General features: G+C 36.3%; 1 protein-coding gene across 2 annotated transcripts in view; it reads left to right on the plus strand.

The window, feature by feature from the left end:
- Positions 1-13,923, plus strand: part of SLC4A10 (solute carrier family 4 member 10) — a 162,018-nt gene that overhangs the window by 16,233 nt on the left and 131,862 nt on the right. The gene's annotated exons all lie outside the window — the stretch shown is intronic.

Genomic DNA, 13,923 nt, shown 5'->3' on the forward strand with positions numbered 1-13,923 from the left:
TTTTCTCCTCTTCTTTGGTTCTCTTCTTTGTCCATTGTGCCCCACCATCAGGAGTAGATTATCACTCAGCGTGATTGTGTGTATGGTTCTGTACAATACTGGTTTTCTAATCTTAACAGCTGAAAGCTACAACTGCAGCAGTATGAAATTAACTTAGAAACTCAGGATCCTAATCACTGGGTTTTGTGCTACTTCAGCTGTCTGTGCTTTCAGCCAGCTAAACCAAGACTGCATTACTTGCAGATGTGCAAGTGTGATAGAGCTGATTGATGGGTCAATTCAGGATTCATTCAAAGCTGAGAACCCAGCTGGGAGTTGAAAAGGCAAGAAAACCTTTCTTCCACATATATGCATGGAATATATTGCAGAAGATGAGATCTAACTCTTGAAATGTAAAGGATATATACACAATTTTTCAAAGACATTTAGACATCAAAAATACATGGAAGTTCCTACTGAGATTTCAGAAAAGTGTGTGACTATGTTTGGTGTAGTATTTTCACAGAACTAGGCTCGGGCAACTTACCTGACTAAAAAAACCAAAACCCAAACAACCAACTAGCAATTAAATGCTGTTTCTGACAAAATAATGTGAAATTAACACTGAACAAATGATATATTAATAAATATACAGTCACTTAAGGAACTATATAAACATACATTGAATCCTCCTGGCTTTTAAAAACTGACCAGATTGAATATGTCTTGGTTTCTGCTTCAGTATACTTGCAGCGTTATATTAATGAATGAGAATAGGTCTCTTGGAAAATATCTAAACATTTAACTGCAAACCAAGATTAAAATAGACTATTTAACTAAAATGACCTACAAGGTCATTTAAGTAATGTTTCTATCAATTTTGTTTTAAATAGATCTGCTTTGTGTGTGGCACAGTACAGAAGGACAGAACCTGGACAGAGTGCTACACAGGCAAGATGCCTGTGGCACAGTCTGCTGTACACGTGGTTACTCAAATGCTTAAAGATGCTTGTTTTTCTAGGTACCTTTTAGCTTCCACCCCCTTCAGCAATGACAAGTCTGTTCTCATACTATTTTCTTTGGGATCCCTCTAATGAGATACTTTCTGCTACTGGTTTTCATTTGGAAAAAAAATAATATTTTCTCTCATTTACTTCTTTGTATATTAAGAGGTATAAGTCAGAGGGAGCAAAGACGAGCGTAGACTAAAATAGGAGTGCAGTCTTGATCGTCCATTTGTGGCTTGAGAACATCTTCTGGATCACTATAACCAGAATAGATCAATATGACAGACTTAAAATTCTAGGTAATTAGCACCTGCATCTCATAGTTATTATTTGCAGAATGCAGGGAAATTACAGATCATATTGCTGAAATATAATATCTGAATTGCTGCTATAATTTGTACTGGTGTTTCTAAAACTTATTTTGGGGATTTCTAAAAACGAACAGGAAAAAAAGTAGAAGGACTCTGTTTTTTACCTCACAGTATTCCCTTAAAGCACAAGTGATGTAGCCACAGTTTCTCTTCAGTGGCTGTGAGAGCATTTGAACATGTGTCTCCTGCTTCCAAGGTGAATAACTGACCCACAGCAGCGAATTGCAGCTGGACCTGCTAGTGGACCTTTATGGGACCATGCAGAAGATGGGGATAACTGGTGCACTGCAAAGGTTTCATGTTGTTGTGTAATGTGTTGAAAAAGTTGCATCATAGATTACATCAGAGTTCAGATTCTTTTCTTGTTAATTTGCCCAGTTAGTTTCTTTGTAATTCATAGAGCTTCATCCAATTACTATCATAATGGAAGGAATCTTCCTTCACTGAAATCTTAGAGTATAATTGAGTGCTTTCTGTACATATCAACCTGTAAGGTGGTTTTGTAATGGTTTTTTTTTTAATTTATTTTGTGTTTACTGAGTTTTTTGTTATGTTTCTTGTTGGCAGGTTTTTGTTACATAAGGGAGGTGTAATAGTGTAACTGTAATTTTTAGAGTAGAGAAGCTTTAGTTAAACAAGACCACCTTGCAGAATTTTGTAACAGTGCATGGTTTTGCTGATCTACTGGTGGATCTTTGATCTACATACACTTGATTTGATTAGGATCACAGTCTTCAGTTAGAGTTGACTAAATATTTTTTAAGAACTTGATCATGGGCTGGGGATGCTCAGAATGGCCTAAATGAGGATAATCACAGACAGTTGGCAAAAAAAGGGGATTGCACCCATGCATCATCAGTTGCATTAAATTACGGTAACCTATCTAGATAGAGAAAATGTAATACTTTGTAGTCAAATTTTTAAATGGAAGGAAGAGGAAGTATTTCGAAGTTACTAGTATATACCTTTTACATGCTTATCATGTTCCTAGGTTTATTTTTTTAACTGATACAGTTTTTTTGCTGTTCATAATTTGACACCAGTTTATTGACTGTAGTTTCAAATTAGGAATGAAACATTGGCATTTACATAGGGAAAATTTGGTCATTTTCCTAGCATAAATACCAAGGCTTTCTAAGAAAAAACCTTCACATACTGAAGGATTACGTTCACTTAAGGAGTCAGAATTTTCTTCCACTAGTTATGATTGGAAAATGGATTGATAGTCTTTCTCCCTCTGGAAAAGACTTGTTATAGCTGAATGATATAACGTTTCTGAAAATAGGGCAACTCTTGTTAGAATAAATGACAAAAAATGTAGTGAAAGACATATATCATCTGAATAATGTATTTTTGCTTGGAGGCTTACTTATATTTAGTCTATGTGTTATAAATATCACAGTTGTAATTTTTCAGTAGAATAATAAAGCAGTAATTGTTCTGATACACCAGTAACAGAGATTTTGGTATATTCCCCAGCACCCTGTTATAAAATCTAGGTGATGAAATATGAAGATGGAGATTTTTTTTAATGTTGCCTAAGTGGTTTTGATGCTTATTAATTTAATGACATCTGAAAATCTCCAGAATATATAACTTTATTCTCTTATTTTTACATTTTATTTATGACCATTCAAAAATACTTCCTAATTTAATTTTTTTTCCTGAAGTTGTGGAGCCTCATATAAATCCTTGTAGCAGTTTTTTTCAACTTCCATTTTCTTGTCTTACTGACAAGATTAGGTTTGTTTTCTAAGTCGTGTCACCTATCAAGGAAGATGTTTCTCTTCTTATGTGGTTATCTCCTGCTAAGGAATAAACAAAGAAACACCTGCTTGATTATTATTTGACTGAGTCTTTTTACCTGATTCCTTTAGGCCAGAAATGTTCTTACCCTTTACAATTAAAAGCTAATTTAGCTGTGAACCATTATCTGGGAAATAGATAAGATTAGAGAGGATATTTACTTCCTGGCAGTGCAGGGGATTTCTTTATTGTTTCTAGCAATTGTACTAGCAAAGAGTCAGCTGTTACCTTGTATTTTGTTCTGGCATTTCTGGGTGTCTGGAAAGTTGTGTTTTCAATTTTGTATTAAATGAAACTAATTGATGGGTTCCACAGTGTTTAATAATCTTGTTTGAAAATTCTTGGTGAAGCTTAACTTGAATTTTAAAATGGAAAACTTATTAAAGTTGTTTTGAATTATGCCTGCTTAAACCACCCTAAATCATTCTCCTCAACCCTCAGTTTAAATAGTACTTTGTCATCATCTCTCCTTAAACCTTTTAAGCTTTATGTTCGTCATCTCTTCTTTTATAAATGAACATATTTGTTGAACTTAACTGTCTGGATTTCATGAAACTTATGGGGAGCATTTGAATACACATTTGTTTGCCTGCTTAAGCTCTTTAAGCCATATTCAAAAGACGAATTTAAGAAATTAAATCCTGACCTACAGTCTAAATTATTCAGATTTGTAAAATGCTTTTAGGACACTTAAAACCAGTTAGCTGTCAAAACCACAGGTATCGGTAAAACATGGACAGAAATGGAAGTGGGAATGATCTGTCCTTTCCCTGAAAGAATATTTGCTATATTTTGAATTTTTGAAGAAATACTGTAATGCTTTTCTTCTTAGTACCTGAGCTCCTTGCAAGGGTAATGTTATGTTATTGTTTCTCAAAAGTAGAATCATCATTGTTCTTTCATCTGTTTAATTTGTTGCAGAAAGTATGCTACGTAATGGTGAAGACACACTCCTTGTTGGATTTCCTGGGTTCTTCTCATTAAGGTGATTTTGAAAATGAAACAACAATTATTTTGCACAGCTGAGCAGTAAAATGACCACTCATTGCATTTTAGTTTCTGTATCACAGAAAACGCACCAGGGTGTAACCAATGGAATTGGTTCAGATTCCACTTTTTGTGTATCTACAGGGCTTTATTAAGTCAATGCCCTTGTTTCAAAATAACTGTATGCATAATTGGACTTGCTAGTAATGAATCCTTTGCAGTTAACTGTGTAAAGTGCAGGGAGAAAGGACTGGAAAGGGTGTGTACGCCCAGGGAAATGCTGGGCCAGTAGAGCTACATGAACCCTTGGTAGAGCAGTTACTTGTGTTTGGTATTCGTGCGTTACAGAAACGTGTTACAGGAAATGTTGCAACTTTCTCCTGACAAAAGCTCTGCAGTTCCAATGCTGTGAATTCTTCTGGAGGGCAAACCATAATAATAATAATAATAAAAAGCTGGTTCTTTAGACACCTCAGTTAATTTTTAGGGTAAGAAACTTTAAACAATGGTTGTGGTTCTTATGAGTTTGAGTGTAACTTACGTTAATATGGTCTGCCCTGCATACTTAGTGTGTTATCCTCTCTAAGCAGGTATTTGTTAGTGCTGGGCAGTGGCATGGTATGTTCTTGAAGGAAGTTTACTGGAGACTAAATTTTCTCAGAAAGGTCATAACTAGGGAGAGGTGAAAGACCTTGCAAACTGAGTACTCAGAAGTTGGTGTTAATAAGCTTACACTTAAGCGGTGAGCATTAGGGATAATAATGTTTGTGAACCTTGTGGCCCCTTGTGAGTTTGAGCCATTTCCAGCGGCTCTCTTCAGGCCTTGCGTGAAGGGCGGTTGCCATCTTGTTGTGGAAAAACGCGGTAGGGCAAAATTTGCAAATTTGATGTGCGTGTTTTTGACGGTGTGTGGATAAAATACACCCAGAACTGAAGGCAGTTTTGCTACAGCAGCATGACACTGTGCCTCTGCTGACTGTGTCTGCTCAGGGGAAGCTCTGCCTGGCCGGAGTAGGCCAGGGCACGCATACACTGCCTGGGCCAGCAGCTGGTGCAGTGTCCTGCTGGTGCATTGGCTCATCTAAAATCACCCATGTGTCTGACATTTGACAGGACTAAAGCTTCCAGGTTGTCTGGGCATTTGTGTGAAGCTTTTGGCCTTCATTTTCAAGTGCAGACTCCTGACCTTGGTGAAGGTACTGGTGCTTAGTGCCAAGGGTCTGCGTTGGGTGCCTGAGTGCTGGCCTCCTCCCACAGCTCCCTGACCCTCTCCTGTGGGAAAACAGTGGCTATACTCATGGCTTTCATTGTATCTGTGGTTCAATGGTTAATACAATTATGCAGGACATGAGGAGTCTCGGGTTCAACTCTTGCCCCTTTTTGAAAAGGATAAACCCCTGTTTCTGTCATCCCTGTAAAGTGTTGCAACTGTGAAGTGGCTCTCTCCTCTCCCATTGCAGCCATTTTGTAGAGGTGTGGGAAGAAAGTGTCCAAATCCTTTCAGGTGGAGAGAAGGAGACCTATATTTCCCGTATTAAAGTGGAAAAAACAAGGGTGTATGGCATTACAGTATTGCTAGAAAACAGAGCAGCGGTCGTCTCTATTTCAGATGGCATTGGATGTGCGTTTTTCAGAGAAAGGTGAGGAGACCCATGTGAGGTGAGACCAACACCTGAGGCCAGGTCCTGGCTGGTTTAGGCTTTGGTTAGGCATTGACTGACTTTGCCCTGTTGATGTCTCACAGCAGAATTTTAGTCACAAATGGAACTTTAATATATATATAAAAAAAGGGGGGACACATGATGACTCTAGGCCTTGGTGGCTGCTGATGTGTCTGGATTGTTATCTGTTTGTATGTTTGTGTGTGTGTGTGTTTTTTTTAAAGCTTAAGACTTGCTTTGAATTTATCTAAATTTTCATTGTGAGTACAAGATTCCCTTTCTGAGTCTATCTTCCTTAGTCTTTTCTACTAGGATTCATTTTTTAATGACTGAGTAATAATATCCAAAACGTGTGCTGCTGAGCTTAAAAAATAAAGTGGTTGCATTTGTCCTGAGTAGTTTGCTATTGCCAACATCTGTCATCTTTGTGATATAATTATTGCAGTTGTATTCTGAAAAAGGTACGTGCCTTTGTTTTATTGAGAGCACTAACTAGATTTTCTTTTTTCTTTCTAATAACATGTACATTAAAATGCTTTCTTGGTTTGGTCATGCCCTTTCAAATTAAGTGAAAAGTGGAGGGATAGGATATTAAATGAAAAAAAAGAAGTTTTAACGTAAGCTCATAGCATGTTTTAATTGTTTGTAGAACATTACATGGGCTTTATTCTCAGCACCATACCTACGTATGTGTATTTCCTACCAATATTTGCCCCATGTAAGTAGGAGTTTAATTAATAATTTCTTTCTTCTCAGTTGTTTTTCTAACCAAAACATTTAATATAAAAGACTTACTCTCAATTTGCGTAAAATAAATGTAAAAACCTGGGAAGAATCTTTACCTAGTACAGGGACAACAGATAACTTGTGCAAATAAAATCAGATTTTTGCCATTTTGTTGTGTTGTTAATAACAGCATCAATTGCTTCCTACAATCTGAATATGTAAAATGCCCTGTGACAGCACATTGTTTGTGGGCTTTGAAATGATACTTTCTTTGTCAGAGGGCCAGTGCCTTTGGTATGTATTTCCTCTGTCACCTGAGGCTGTTTTTCCAACGCGTACCACATGTGATTTTTTTTCTGCTTTCTGAATAATCAGCTTTTCCTTTTGCTCATTAAGCATAAAAATACAGCCAAGGTATTAACACAATACAAGGTATTAACAGTGACCAGTCTCTACCAAATACTAAGTTCTTTCTATTACCTAATTAATGTACTTTAATTAGTTCACTACATTTAACGAACGTATTATGTAAAACTCAACATTTTCTACCTTCAGGATAACCATGACATTCAATCTCATGTGTCAGACTGGACTGTATGAATAATTAATGCAATCTGTATTTATTAATGTAGTGTACGGACTAGCTTGACATACTGGGTGGAGGGGTGGTGCTCTACTTGGGGGGTCAGGCAGTAGCGTGCTGGGAAAGGAGCTGGAGGAGCACCCTGGGAGGGCTGGCCTGTGGGGAAAAGAAAGGGTGACCCTGAACAGAAATGGGGACCCTGCTGATGCCAGGTGTCCCTGACCTTGTCCAAGGTCCTGCACTGGGACGAAGCAAAATAAATCCCTGACTTCTGCTTTTTGTGCCTTCCACCTCCTTTCATTGCTTTGCTGGTAGCACTGGTTCAAATCAGAAGTGCATAATAACAATAGCAACAATAATAGTTCATTTAAAACACAGTAATGTATTTCTTTAAAAAAACCCTGCACTTGAGCTATTAAAATCAGGAGAATAACTGTTGAATACTTATTTTTTAAGCTGCTTGAAAAATGAATTTTAAAAAGAACCTGCTATTTTAATACTTCTGCCTGAACTTCTGTATGTCTTGGGGTATGAGAAATAAAATTATGTGTGAGAGTAAGTATGAAACTGCAAAAAAGGTTGAGTTGAATGGAAATAGACCTTTCTCTTGTCACGTCAATGTATTTTCTGTTTTCTCTGACCAGAATGGCCTTTTGTGCTTGGTAGCATATGAGAATTTTTGGCTTTCTGAACATCTGAGAGGCTGGTGGTCAGCCTTTGGCATTGCCCTGTGCACTATTTGTGTGGACTGCCCACTGCTACAAAGTATCCTGTATGATGGAGACACATGAAAATATCTCTACAAAGCTTGAAATTGTCTAGAACTTCTTTTTAGAAGACCCAAGGTACTTTTCTGGTACCAAAAGTGGTAGATGGTATAAGTTTCCATGTGGGCAGAATGCCATCTAGCTATAAACACCAGTGACTGTAAGGCTTTGCTCCAAGGTCATACTGACAACCTAGAAAATAGGCTTAGACTTTGGAATGTCAAGGTGGTAGAGGGGCTTGAAAGCATAAGCAAGGGAGAGCAATGCATTTTCTGGAAATAGATTATGATGGTGCTAGGAGTGAGACATTCAGGTTTTTACTTACAATGCATTTTTAGGCATTGTAGCCTTGGGAGACGTAATGAGGTGAGTACATGGAACATCTGACTGAACAGAGAATTAATTTCTTCTGGTCAGACTAATTCTGTTTCTCCTAATGGTGAACATGTTTTTTGGTTTTTAAGGTGAGAAAGAGGCAACAGGCCCAGATACAACACTACCTTAAATTCAAGCTCTGGTTTGGTTTTCCTAGTCACCTTTCTCTCTTCCTTGTCAAGTGAATGAGTGGTTTCTGATGAGTTAGAACAGACTAGATATAAGTCTATAGTCTATTGACTGCTGGAGGCTAAGTGAAGTAGGAAAGTATTTTTTAAAAAATGAAACGTATGAGAATTTTTATGATATGGTCTGAACTGCTTTTCTTGGCTCAGAATGCAAATTACTGTCTTTACATTAGCATGAACTATTTCTATTGCATTTATTTTAAATACTTCTGCTAGCAAGTGCAAGTTTTGTAATCTTTTGTTGCCAATTACTTTCTTGAATGAGTTATTTATAGGAATTAATTTTATAGCTGTGGTATTTGAAACAATTTGAGGTAAACTGGCTTTGCGTGAGTTGTGTGAGTAAGAATTGTAATAATGAGGAAGAATTTATGAAATAATAGATGTCTTTCATCACTTTGCTACCAGGTGGGTTCTGGCTGCCATATATTTGTTTTCAAAATAATTTTGTTTTCTTTGTAGGGTAGGGAGGAGGCTGAAATTGAGGCTTACATTGTTCCTGGCCAGCAATTGGAAAATACTGTTGATAGTTGAAATGTTCAAAACTTTTACCAGTAGTGTGTGTCAGGTACCATATTTGAATAATTCTTTTCATGATTCTCCTTTTACATACTATTCTCCTTTGAGTTTGCACACAACAGTGAACATGTTAAACTGCAGAACTTATTCTTAAAAACAAAAATTGGGTTGGTGACTTGATGAGGAATCATTATGTAGAAGTACTGTATAGGGATTTGAGAATAATTAGACAATTGAAATAACACAGGTGATCTTGGATTATACCTGAGGTGAAATTTGTAGTGTCATATATTATCTTGAAAGGCAGTCAAAACCTTGAAAAACAGATTTGGGAGGAGCTAACAAAAATATTATTCCTTACATGTCCTTAATGAAGTTAGAATTCTAGTTATTTAAAATTAACTCAAATCTTCATGTGTGTTTTTGTATCTTCTGCTTCACTTCTGAAAACCCTGACTTCTAGTAATTTATCTGAAATCTCTTCAAATTAATGGGTGTGTCCTTTAACATTTCATTACCTTTTGTTCTGATGTAATAGAAGTAGAAAAAAATCCAAAACTTGGAGGTCATCTGTTAGAATTCAAACAATTTATATAAAACAAGGTAGAAAATTACAATATTAAATGCTACTGTGACTAATGTCTTCATGATATTGTTATCTTGTTACAAAATTGCAAACAGCAGGCAGTTACAATTTGCATTAGTTCTCTAAAAGCTTTTTCATAGTCAACTGCTTTTATTATTTTTACCTAAAAGACTTTACACCTTAAGCCAATCCAAGAACCAAATAATTTAGATTTATCTGGGTTGGTGGTGTTACAGTGTTGTGGTCCCATATTCATGTAAGTTGTGTTTTAAGATTTAAGTTGTCTGATACACGAGACTTTTTCACTTAGCCTTGGGTTTCCCTCCAAACTCATCTGCTTTTTTTTTTTTTTTTTTTTTTCTCACCAACTTGGAAAACAGTTTAAGCTCTTTTTAAGAGAGCAGGAGGGCCTGAAACGACCATGCTAGTGATGGCTACACTGATGGTCACTGGAGGGAGATGAGAATAGGAAAAAAATTGTCTAATTCAGGAATCTTGTCTGCCATTGTCACTTTCTGGGGAGGTGGTCCCATCACTGTTTTTCTCCCTCTCCAAGGTAGAGGAAAAAGAAAAGGTGAAATTAGTTGCTGCTGAATTTCTCTTTCAGGACAAAAGAGGAGGTTTATTATTCTGGATATATTTAGCTGTGATAGATCTGATCATTTAGGTTTTAGATGGTCAAACAGTAGCTACATTTTGTGTGTAATGCACACAAAAGCTGTCCGGCAGTCCAAGTTCATGCCATAGTTTAGGTTGAGAAATGATTTACTTTCCTTGTGTGTGTATGTATATATGATGTATATATATCTCTAAGAGAGAATGACTATGAAGAATCATGGAAATAAAAGTCTTTGCACCTTTGGCACAAAAAACCCTCCAAAACAAAAGGTAACAGTTACACAGCACCACAGTTAATAGTTTTATTTAAGGATAAAGAGTCTTTACAATGGAGCTATTCCAGAAGACCTGCTATTGCACTTCAGGTATGATAATTTCACTCTGGTGTTTGCAATGTTCTCTTAAAGTGGGAAACTGTTTAATAGAACTAGTATTCACAAGAATTGACTATATTTTTTTTAATCTGTTTATCATTATAAGACAAGCATATACAAAATCACCAAACCCCTTTCAAAACCAGGAAAGTCCCTATGACTGGAATGTATTTAAGCATTACATTTATTTCATTTCAGTGTTCTTTTATCTTTCTTTGGTCTTTACACTTCTACTCTTTCACGAGTGTCTTGTACTGAAGTAGTTAGGTGAAAGGCAGTTTCAATATGAAAGAAGGCAGTGTCTGAGTTTCGAAGTCCAATGGGCATTTTGTCCCAGTTTTCTATCTTTGAACCATCATTAGCTTTTTTTTTTTTCTTGAGATCTTAATATTTTTATCTATGTCCTTGCATTATTGGGTGTAAAATTGTGTTTTATATATATATGCCAAATAAATTTTTAAAGCATTTTAAATTGTTCTAGGAAATGATACCTCTTCCCCATTTTTATCCATGAATATCTGTGGATTTGTCTAGTTTGTATAGTTCATATCTCCAATTTTATAATTTAATCCAGAGCATCCCAATAGCAGCTTTGGGGCCTGTTCTTGGTTTGGGGGGGGGACTTTTTTTCTTCTCTCCTTTCTGTGTTCTTCCTACATCAACCAGAGGGGGGCTGTCCTCAACTCAGTGCCTGTTCAGGCTGTGGATGCCTGACCTTGCACGGTCATAAATAAAAAAATCTAGCTTTTAGTGAAATGTGTGCTGCTTGAATAGCTTTTCTGTGTCCCTTCCCAGAGGAAGGATGACAAGATAGAGCTGGTGCAGTTAATCTTAGCCTGTTTTCTCTCCATGTGCACCATTTTGTTAACTTTGCAAGAAAGCAAATGTTTGTTTCAGAGCTCACATTTCATAATTGATTTTGGAATCAAGTAATTGATAATTTTATTTATTATTTATATTTTGAGCTGTAGGGGTGGTAAAAATGTAATATATCAGACAGATAACTATCTAATTTTATGTGATAAGTTGTGTTTGTAAAGCACTTTGTACTATCTTGCTTTCTTCCCATCATATGGTTTTTGTAAAGACTGCTAACCTGATCCTAAGTTATATTCTTTTAACAGCTCTTTTTTCCCTCCATTTCCTCCCTTCAGAGCAGTGGCTTTCCCTCCCAACCACTGAAATTCTTATCCCACATTACAGACTCCAAAGGGTAATAGGACCAATGTCAGGTTTGTGCTGTGATGCATACAAACCCACTTGTTATACATGACTGAAATAAGCAGTTAAAACAGCCTGGAAAATATTGGGGTAGTTTTCCTTTTGGATGAGTTTTGACTGAGTAATGTTGGCTGAAACTGATTTTTATTTATTGTAATTTTCATTCAGAATCAGTATATTTTATAGCAAATAATAAATTTTTAAGTGTAGGTGTAGATGGATTTTAAAAATATCTGTATTTGTATCTATCTATCTTACCTGTCTGTATTATATTCATGAAAATAAAACTTTCAGAGGACCATGATGCACAAATGATATGCAAATCAGCTGGTATCTGGGGGTTCGCAAAGTTATTCAGATGTTCTGCCTGCTTAGAAGTATAGGTAAACTAACGAGGAGTGTACAGCTGAGTTTGTATTCAAAGTAACAGTATGCCAATATTTTTATATACAGTGAAGAAACTTGCCTGAACCTGTCTTCTGCCTTTTTTTTCCCTTGTTTGAATTGAAGTAGAGTTTTGTCTGATTTAGAGCTAGTTCTGAATATGTTGTAATTGGACATAATCTTTTTAGAGTTCTTCCTTTAAGAAAAATGGCTGGGTTCTCTGCTCACAATGGATGTATCGGTGTCGAAGCTCAGCAATGTGTCAGGGTAATTCTCTACAGCTCTACACAGATTGAAAAGATTATTGAAGAATGCACAGGCACTTTTTTGTGCTAAGTCTGAAATAGAAGGGTCTAAATCCCCAGTGGGTAGAAGTTATATAATCTGGTGATGCTATGCTGATTTATGCCTCTTGAGAGTTTGCCTGCAGCAGAAGCTGGAGGTGATGAGAAGAGATTGGATGAGAGAAAGACCATCCAGGAAAAATTCATCAAATTTGTCATTCTTGAAAGGACCATCATAACATATGGTAAGGCATATCATTTACCTCAGGCTCGGAGGAAAATGATTTCTGCTAGGAGAATATTAATTTTATTTCTTACAGGATCAGCTGACAGGGTAGGCTTTCTCCTGGCTGGTCTTCCCCTTCTGTTTTCTCTAAAAGGAAGGATGGAAGCTTGGAAATGTCTTATCTGTAGCAGACAAGCAAGCTGGCATTTTGCCATCATTTTCTGCTAGCAGGGAGGATAACGGTAATTATATGTCAAAATGTAACATTTCTCTTCTTTGAAAGGGAACTTTTTAATGCAAAATATTTAGAAAAGTCAGCTGTATTCTGAGGCGGGTAAGAAGCTAGGATTAGTGAACTGTCAAGTTTTTCTTAAGAAAAGGGAGTTTTTCTTCCCCTTCAGGGCCAAGGGAGAGGTGAAAAGGATGGAAAGAAAGAAAGGTGTGAGGTGTGCAATATAACTAGGCTGCAACTTTAGTATTCTGTAATATTTGGGAGATCCTCAGTAGCAGCATTGGCTGTCCTGCTGTTCCTTCTGTGTAAAGGCTGGTAGCACTTGCTTTGCTGCAGTATTCCAGCATTTTTGATTAAATTGATAATTCTTTTTTTATTAGGAAAATAAATTTATGTTGTGCTGTACAACATGGAGTCCAAATTCCATCATCACCTTTTTGAGGAAGGGAAAATGTTTTCCTACAATCATGTGTCCCTGATGGTTGCAAGTTAAGCTCTTAGTTAGCCATGTCCTTAGTCAGTTCATGAAAGGAGGAAGGTTTTCCCAGGCCATGGCACTAGTTACAGTACTGTTGAGATGCTTAAAAAGATAGAAAGCTTTGCTTTCTTTGAAGTCAGAAAAGGAAGGCATGGTCATTTTAAATATAACTATATTTAACTCATATATATACTCATATATATATATATATATAACATATATATATATAACATATATATATAATACATATATAACTCATATATATAACTCATCCACCTTCTGGACACATATCTAAAATTTATCATTTCAGTCTGATTTTACCTTTTCTAGAATACATGATTTAGATAAGTACAGTTTTGCTAAAAAAAAAAAAAAAAAATGTACAATTTCAAACTTTGAGGAGATTTTGTACTCTTCTGTACTTTTCCAAGAACAAACATAAGCAACCATTTCTTACGTGCTCTGTAAGTGTAGGATTGTTCCTCAACAGTCTGAAAGAAAGGAGATGTCTGCCTTCTCCTACATTATCTTCTGGGAAATGGATTGCCAGA

The sequence above is a fragment of the Falco naumanni genome, chromosome 8, assembly GCF_017639655.2.
Source record: "Falco naumanni isolate bFalNau1 chromosome 8, bFalNau1.pat, whole genome shotgun sequence".
In the NCBI taxonomy this organism is placed as follows: Eukaryota; Metazoa; Chordata; class Aves; order Falconiformes; family Falconidae; genus Falco; species Falco naumanni.